Here is a 9,348-nt window from a genome sequence, read left to right as displayed (position 1 = left end):
ACGGACTTATAGTAAAGAAGAGAAGAATTTCATAGTTTGTAAAGGTCTGCGCAGAAATCACACAGTGCGACGTCACGTCAGGTTGACTGCGTTGTACATAATAATATTATCAGTATGTAGGTGTCTGCTGCTTGACGTCTCGTATAAAATCCCATCCCCCTTAATCATAAAAAAGACTCTCTGGCAGAGAACAATTTGTTCTTTGCCAGAGAGTGACAAAACAGTGCAATAGCTAAAGCGTCCAATAATATGAATAAGGGGGTATGTCTTAAAACTAGATGTAGGTATTAACAAAACACTGGCGTTACGCACCCAGTGTGCCCGGACCTTTAGAGTGGTTTTAAGTTACACTTTCCAATTTTTCGTGTTCCCAAGCCGACGAACGGTAATCTTACAATTTCTTGAAATTAAGTTTTCTTTTTACTTAATTCAGACACTCTTATATTTTTTGTCTCACCGAACAATAAATAATACGAATACCTATACAAGTTGATTCATTCGTTTTGTGATAAAAATGTTGCCTAAATTTCAATTTCCTCCCAATTTCAAAGGGTATTTATTATACCACATTACATCTGTATAGGTATAGATACCCGCTTTCAGCTTAGAATCAACAGTTAGGCGACCTTGTATTTTGTCTTGTACTTGTATTCTCTGATTATTTTCGTTTGCTGTTTCGAGGCGGACAAAAAAGTCAATTTACTAGTAGGAACTACGAGTCCTATACAATTTCCGTAGCTGTTGAAAATTAATATTTTATTACAACACTTCAGTTATAACTCCAGATTTGATCAGAGATTTATAATCTTTTTCTGAAATTTTCTTGATTTTAAAAGTTATATAAAGATACTAAAGTTAGGTAAAAAAACATAAAATTCAATCTAGATACGTATCAAATTTAAAACTCCCATCTAAAATATAGTAAAAGAGATCAGAAGAGCTCCCGTATCAAAGATTTTCCAATAAACATTTTCTTAAGTGCAACGCTCCAGATATCGATTTCACCAACTGTAATAGGGCGGGACTCGGATAACGTTGCTCTTATTGAGTCGTGGATTTCATCTAGAGGTAGCTTCACAGATCTAAGATAATAATTATTAGTGGTGATTTACAGCGAAAGTGACGCGGCGACATAAGGCTTCAACAAACGAAAAATGGTACTCAAAATTCACTAGTTTCTTTGAAATACAAAGTACAAAATTCTATACCTTTTACATAGGCACATTTGGCGACTATTTACATGACGCTCGAAGGCACCTTCATGGAAATACATAGAAACCAACAGTGATGTTGCGACAGGTCGTAAACTGATACTCCATTTTCGAGTACCCTTTCATCGCAGATTTGTGTTCAATCCCGAAAACTACCACGACCAAATAAAATTTAGCTTCTGAATACCTACAATAATAATAAGTAGTTTTTAAAGTGAGGTTTCCCATATCCTGTGGAGATATAACCTAATTTCATACTCGTGCTCCATGTTGCAAAACGAAGTCCACTTTACACGTGCTTTTAGCGATGCAACGAATTGCCGACTAAAACTAAAATGAAACTAATCTTGCATGCTGAATATTAGATTTTTGTGAAGTTGTAAAGGAAAATTTAATGTGTCACTGAAATAAAGCAAAAATATTGAACCACTCATAATACGTGATTAATTTCCACTCTGTATAAACATATAAGTAAGTACTTACCTTTTAGTAATAGATAAATATACCTAATGTGTGTTTAATATTTCCATTTCAATGTCATATTATTTCGCAAATCACAGCTATGTAAAGCGTCAAATCACACAGCAAATTAACAATATTGATAGCTTACCACCAAATTCCACATAATTACTTCCTGTATATACGCAGAATTAATTATTCTACACTCATGTAAGCCACCATTGTGTAGGATGTTTCAGTATAAATTATCGTCATAAAAGATAAAAATACGAGTATTTACTAGATGAAAAAATATGTGTGTGTGTAAAATGACTCCCTTTCGGGGATTACAGTCGTGAGAACTGAGAATATAAGCATAATTTGCAATAATGAAATGGTACTTATCCTCTATCACCTCGTTTCGTAAGCTCTATACATACACACTTTAATTATACTTGATGTACTAACATGTTTTTTGTGAATCGTCTCCTTACTATTGTGCTCGAATTCTATTACAAAGGTCTCAAACTCACAACACTAGTAAAATCGAAAACTAATAATCTTCTAGCATTTACACCCGAGTCCGCGTTGTTCTATATCTTCTAGTGTAAGTTTTTTTAAAAAATTAAAATGTAATGATTTTTATGGCCATAGTATTTTTTGGAGGACTTTGTAATGTAGCAGCTCAGCAGGAGCTGGTCTGGATCACCGGGGAGCGACCCCTGGGCGAATCGACCTGCCTGGCCTCCCCCGAGAGTAGGGGTTGTGTGCTATATTGTTATGTGATACTTACCCTTATGACTCACGTCCCTGGTGCTTGGGGCTGGTACCTACCTAATAATTCTCAATTAATATGTACCGGGAAGCGGTTTTAGCCTAGCTCAGCTTGGCGCCGGCCTCTGAAGGAGTGCCTGGTCACCTGGGGGATCTACAATGACCGTGAAGCGGTCCTAGCTGTCCTGATTTTGATCCTGAGGCCCCTGGAGGGAAATAACCTCGGTAGGTGTACGGGGTGAGAATTAATAATGCCGATTAATTAGTGTAACACAATTGAGGCGGCACTGGACCCGCTTTATTTACAACCACTTACTTATATATCTAGGGTACTTACAGCTTATGTACTTAATATTAAACACACTACACAAATGCACAAATACTTGTCACAGTTATCGAAATTTAAATTGATCGGGCCCTGAAGGGGCCTACGCGGACGTTTCTATATATCCTAATAAGGGGAAGGAATATAGGGTACAGGAGGTCGGGCGAATACTGGTGGTGCGTGTCGGTGTGTTCCAGGATTTGTGGAGTGTATTTGTGTTGATAAGAAAGTGTGGCTGAGGGCCGGTGTGTGTTCAGCGATTGTATAGTTCGGTACACGGCCGCTTAACCTAGGCGACCCAGGCGTCCGTGTATTCCGGGGAACCTCGATCCGCTAGTAGGCGACCCACAGCGTAGGGAGGACGGTGTTGTGAGCTTAGTATGCGTGAATAGATACTTAAGATAGATATAGGTGCGGGGAAGGATCTCGGGAGCGGACTGGTCACTCGTCGGAGCAGGAGGTGACGAATGGTGGCCGGGCGGCGGTCCGGCGGCTATTTATAGGCGGGTCGCCCCGCGCCCCTTGTATTCTCCGGAGTCGTCTGTGTGGTGCCCCACCTCGTCTTGCGGGCGCTCTTGCGGCTTCGGAATGTGGGTAGGTGCGGTGGATGGTTTGGTAACGGCTCGTTACATTCTCCCCCCTCAGCAGGAGAATTTTTACCTGGTAAAAATTCACAGGTCATGTAGACAAAGTTAAAGAGAAATGTGCATGTTATTTGTGCATTTGTTACAACAGGTTCCTACTTTATTGTCTTCCTTCATTATCTATACATTATATTTACTTAGACATTCATTTGGGGTTAATCTATCCGAGTTATAATAAGAATTATTAACTTTAGTATGCTACTGTTTGTTCTCTTTACGGTAATAACATTATAAGTGATACATATGTCTAATTTTATTATTTCGGCAGGTTTTCTTATGTGTTCCTGGTTACTTACATATACTTTGTGATCTTATTTTATCGGTCGGATGAACATTGTTCTTTATGTTTCAACTGTGTCTCTCTTATTATGTGTTCTTTGACATTTTAATTTCATTGTACTGGTTATGTTTGTTAGATTTATTAACAAATTTAACAATAAACTTGATAAATGAATACTATGTGTTTTATTTTACAACAACATTGTGACTGTACATGAAAAATTATAACCTCTAATTCTCCTGTACACAGATTACGTTTCGTATGATTTGACAGGTGTGTTTTTCTTTTTATGATTATTCTACGCTTCATGATGACGTTTTATGGACAATATGAGACATCGTGCTGGTGTTGGGATAAAATAACCTATAACCATCCTATAACCTATAAATCTATATAATGGATGAACTAACTTATTGGCCCTACATAGGTGTTGTTATAGTTTTCCTATTTAGGTGTATTTGTGCATCCGTGTTAGTGGTCGGGTGTACGGTTATGTTATTAACAATATCAACGGGTTAAATTTGAATCTAGGTTATTATTTTGCCTACTTTGCGAATAAACTTAAATTTGTTATTTTACTTACAGGACATTTACAGGACTTGTTTATTATGATTTAATGCTTCACCCATCGTGGCAGACGCGCTAGGCCCCTGGTAGGACCCCTGATTTTCTTCTTCCCCCCTCGCTTTTTCTTTTTCTTTCCCCGTCGTTCTACTTCGTTGTTCACGGTGGATTCCAATGAGTATGACGTCGTTGGAGGTGGCGGTGTCGTCTGCGGGGGTGGTGGCGTTGGTCGGATGTATATGGTCCCGTCTGCCATTATTTCTATCCCTGCTGCTACGGTGTCCTCAGTTTCCGGGATGTGTATTGTCGGCGGAGATGGCGGTGGTGTAGGTGGTTCGGTGATGATTGCTAGCGCCCCGTCCGCCCGGATCACGATCTCCGACGGCTTCCCGGTCACTATGAGGTTGCCTTCGCTTGTTGCTGTGGACATGTTGTGTCTTCAACTGGCCGATTTCTTCTTCGTCTTGCGTATTTACCGGTTGATAATTGTATTTGAGGGTAGTTGTGGTTGTTATTCATGGGCCTGTTTCATACGAGTTGCGGTCGAGTTTTAATTAAGTATTTTATTAGTTGTTATATGTTTTGAGGTCCTTTATGTGGGCTATGTATTTTCTATGATTATGCATGTGTTTTAATTCGAATATTACAGGTGACTTTTTGTCCGTTATTATATACGGTCCGGAGTATTTCGGTGCTAGTTTAGCGCAGAAGTTTTTATCTGCGCATGATAATGGGAATTCTCTTTTTAATACGGTTTCGTTTATTCTTGGGTACCATGTTCTTTTGTTACTGTCGTAGTGTCGCTTTTGTTGTAGCGATGCCTTATTTTGGTTGATTTTCGCGATTTCGTAGATCTCTTCCATGTTTGATTTGTCTTTGATAGTTGCCACGGGGAACTGGTTTTTATCTCTTGGCATTCTCAGTTCTCTTCCGAACATTAGGAATGCTGGTGTGTACTGTGTCGATTCTTGTATCGATGTATTAAGTGCGAAGTTGAATTCTGGTAGGAATTGGTCCCATTTCTTATGATTTTCGTTTATGAATGTTGCGATCATGGTGCCGAGTGTTTTGTTGACTCGTTCCGTGGGATTTGATTGCGGCGAGTACGGTGCGGTTAGTTCGTGTTTTATGTCGTATTTCTTTAGTTCGTCTGTGAACTGTTTGCTCACAAATTGTCTTCCGTTATCGCTTACGACGGTCGTGGGGCACCCGTACTTCATGATCACGCATTCTTTCAGTGCCTTGGTTATTGTCGGCGCTGTCGCGGTCCTTAGCGGTCTTATCTCGCTCCATTTGGTAAATTTGTCGTGGAATACTATGATCCATATGTGTCCGTTTGAGGAGCGCGGCAGTGGTCCGATCAGGTCGGTAGTGATGGTTTGCCATGGTCCTTCGGGGTTGTTAATGTGCATTTGGCCGGGTCTCTTTTCTTGTGACGTCTTGTGTGTTTGGCAGTTCATGCATTTCTTTACGTATCTGAGTACGTCTCGGTACATCCCCGGCCAGTAGTACCTCTGGGCTATTCTTTTCATGGTTTTCCCGGCTCCTAGGTGGCCTGCGGTTGGTTCGTCGTGGTTTTCTTTAATGGTTTGTGTTCGGTCGGATGCTGGTATGCATAGTTTCCACTCGGATTCGGTGTTTATTTTGAGTCCGTAGGAGGGATTTGATATCTTTTTATATAATTTGTCGTTTTTAATGCAGAATGATGGGTCGGCATCCGGTGATTTCAGTGTTTCGGAATGTTTTCTTTCATACCAATCTTTTTTGTCTTCGATTGTGGCCAGTGCTGGGTTTCTTGATAGTTGGTCTGCTATTTGGTTATTTTTTCCGGGCCTGTACTCGATGTTGAAGTCGTATTGTTGGAGTTCTAGTGCCCATCGTGCCAGCCTTCCTGATGGGTTTTTCAGTGTGTTGAGCCACTTCAATGCTTGATGGTCTGTTATGACTGTGAACTGGTATCCTTCCAGGAATGCTTTCATTTTCTTCACTCCCCATACCACTGCTAGGCATTCTTTCTCTGCGGTTGTGTATCTTGTTTCAGGGGCGCTTAATGATCTGCTTGCGTACATGATTACTTTCTTTTCTCCTTCTTGTTCCTGCATTAGGACGGCTCCGATTCCTACGTCGCTTGCGTCTGTTTCGAGGATGAATGGTCTGGTGAAGTCCGCTCTTGTGAGGATTGGACTCTGTGTTATTATCTTCTTGATTTCTCTGAATGCGTTTTCTTGTGGTTCGCCCCATTCGAACTTCCTATTCTTTTTCAATAGGGTAATTAGTGGGGCCATGACGTTGGCGTAATTCGGTATGAATTTTCTGTACCATGACGTCATGCCTATGAATCTTCTTGTTTCTTTTATTGTGGTCGGCGGTTTCATCTCGTTGATTGCTTGTATTTTGCTTGCGTCCATTTTAATTCCTTCTCTTGTTACTATATGTCCCAAGTACTCTAGTTCCGGTTTGCAGAATTCGCATTTATCTATGTTGATTTGGAGTCTTGCTTCTCTTATCCTCTTGAATATTTCTTTCAGGTGGGTTATGTGTTCGGTAAAGGTTTCACTGCACACAATAATATCGTCGCAGTAAACATATGCGTTCGGTTCTAACTCTGGTCCGATTACTCTGTCGAGTAGCCGCTGGAATGTAGATCCGCTGGAGTGCAATCCGAATGGCATGACTCGGAATTGGAAGAGTCCTCTGCCTGGGACGGTGAAGGCGGTCACCCGTTTGCTTTCGTCTGCGAGTTTCACGTTCCAGTATCCGTTTTTCAGGTCAATCTTTGAGAACCAGTTCGCTCTGATCAGCTTCTCTAGTGTGTGGTCAATTTGTGGCAACGGGTACGCGTCCTTCTCTGATGCTTCGTTTACTTTCCTGAAGTCTATGCAGAATCTGTACTTCCCGTTTTCTTTCTTTGCCAGTACTACCGGTGAGCTGTATGGGCTGTCTGATTTTTCTATTATACCGTTTTGTAGCATTTCTTGTACGTGTTCGTCGATTATTTGTTGAAGCTTCGGGTTTCTTGGATAATATTTTTGTTTTATTGGTTCGTTGTGCTTCATTTTGATTCTATGTTCTACCCATGTGTTTCCTTTTGGGCTTTTCTCGCAGCGTTCGAATTCGGTTCTTATTGTTTCTTCTAGGATTTTCTGTTGGTGTTCTGTTAGTTCGGTAGACTTCTGTATCCTGAACGGTGGTTTTGTTTGTTTTTCGGTTCGGGTTTCATGTGGTGTTTCTTTTACGTCGTTGTTCCAATTTATCGTGGCTCCTGTTCTTTTCAGAATGTCCATTCCTATAATTACTAGGTTTGATGGTTTTTCTGTTGGAAGTACGAATAGTTCGTGGGTTATTTTTCTTTGTTGAATTTCTATTTCTGGGTAAATTCTGTGTTCTATGTCTACTGTTCTGCCGTCTGCGACTGTTATTTTCATCCTCGAAATTTTTTCCTTGTCGGGGTTCTTTGAATTCTCTTCGTATATTTCTTTGCTGATGTATGATCTTGTTGATCCGGTGTCGACTAATGCTTTGTAGGTTCTATCTCCTATTTTTATTGTTTCAAATATGCGGTTTTCTGGGCGGTGTTCTTCTACGGTTAAATAAGTGTCTCCGACTCTCGCTGGTCTTTTGCAACAGTTGCGTGTCAGCCTTCCGAGTAACCCACACTGGCTGCAGAAGATGACTTGTCGTCCACGGCACTCCTTATGTGAATGTCCTGGTTTTCCACAGTTCCAGCAGCATGTGTTCTTGTCGTATTTCGGATGTATTGTGCGGTTTTCTGCGTTCCTCGACTGTATGTTTTTCGGTGGGTGGCTTTGTTGGTCTGGCCGGTGGTTCCATTGTTGTGACGTTGACGCTCCATCTGTAGTCGGTGTGAATCTTGTGTTGGTTCTGTATCTTTCTTCACAAATTTGTTCGTAGTCGGCCGCTTGTTTTATGAGTTCCCCGAGGCTGCTGAAGTCTTGTCTTTTTATATAGTATTTATAATTCGCGTTCATGTTTTCGTATATTCGGTCTTCCTTGTCCTTTTTTGTCATTTTTCCGTATCTGCGCATTAGCGTTTGGATGTCGGTTAGGTAGTCGACGAAAGATTCGCGGTATTTTTGTTTTCTCGCTATTATTTTTTCTTGTAAGTTTTTCTCATATCCCGCTGGGTAGTAAAATAGTTTAAAATCTTCCAAAAATTCTTCCCATTTTTCCCAGTTATCGCAATTATTCCTGTGCCACAATAAAGGTTTGCCTCTTAATATTTTCGGTAGGATTTGAAGTAGGCGTTCCTGTGGGATATCGCCCGTTGCTGTTAGCTCTTCTAGCCGTTCGATGAACTCGACCGGGTCGCATGTGGCGTCGAAATAAATGTTCCACTCCTTCACGATGGCTGACAGACTTGGTTGGTTCGCGGTTCTTCCCTGGTCTTCGGACGTCATTTCGAATGGCTCCTCCTCTTCCTCTCTAACGTAGTCGGACAGCTGTTTTCTCAATTTGTCTACGGTTAAATCTATGGTTGGTAGTTTCCTTTCCTTGCTTTCCCTTATTAATTCCTCTTTACTAAGGTTATAAATCCAAGAAGTTGGCATTTGATGCTGTATGTTTGTATATGTTTACCTACTATAAAACGGGTCCAGTTCGCAGTAATTGGTTACGGAAATTTGAAAAAAAAAACTTTAACAAGAAATTGTTTACAACTGTATATAATTTTTGCTCTTTATTTCTGAGTTGTAATTTTTGTTAAACGGGGTCGGTCGGTCGGTCGTAGATCTATTTTTAGAATAACTACGGGTCGCTAGTTAAGTTGCGCGGTTAGTCGGTCGGTCGGTTATTTCTAATGATTTACAAGTTATTACGGGGGGCTAAATAATATTAAATATTGATGAGAATTGGTGGATTTTACGTTGGGCGCCAAATGTAATGTAGCAGCTCAGCAGGAGCTGGTCTGGATCACCGGGGAGCGACCCCTGGGCGAATCGACCTGCCTGGCCTCCCCCGAGAGTAGGGGTTGTGTGCTATATTGTTATGTGATACTTACCCTTATGACTCACGTCCCTGGTGCTTGGGGCTGGTACCTACCTAATAATTCTCAATTAATATGTACCGGGAAGCGGTTTTAGCCTAGCTCAGCTT

The 9,348-nt window shown here is 40.9% G+C and overlaps 1 long non-coding RNA gene across 1 annotated transcript; it reads right to left on the bottom strand.

Moving 5' to 3' along the window:
* Positions 1-2,685: 2,685 nt before the first annotated feature.
* Positions 2,686-4,245, bottom strand: LOC125489821. Its single transcript, XR_007267261.1, has 2 exons — positions 3,689-4,245; positions 2,686-3,408 (listed from the first exon to the last, which is right to left on the bottom strand). It is a non-coding gene; the product is annotated as an uncharacterized LOC125489821 (long non-coding RNA).
* Positions 4,246-9,348: the final 5,103 nt, after the last annotated feature.

Source organism: Plutella xylostella, chromosome 17 (assembly GCF_932276165.1).
Source record: "Plutella xylostella chromosome 17, ilPluXylo3.1, whole genome shotgun sequence".
In the NCBI taxonomy this organism is placed as follows: domain Eukaryota; kingdom Metazoa; phylum Arthropoda; class Insecta; order Lepidoptera; family Plutellidae; genus Plutella; species Plutella xylostella.
Note: the sequence above shows the minus strand (reverse complement) of the source record. Positions and strands in the feature narration are given on the sequence as shown.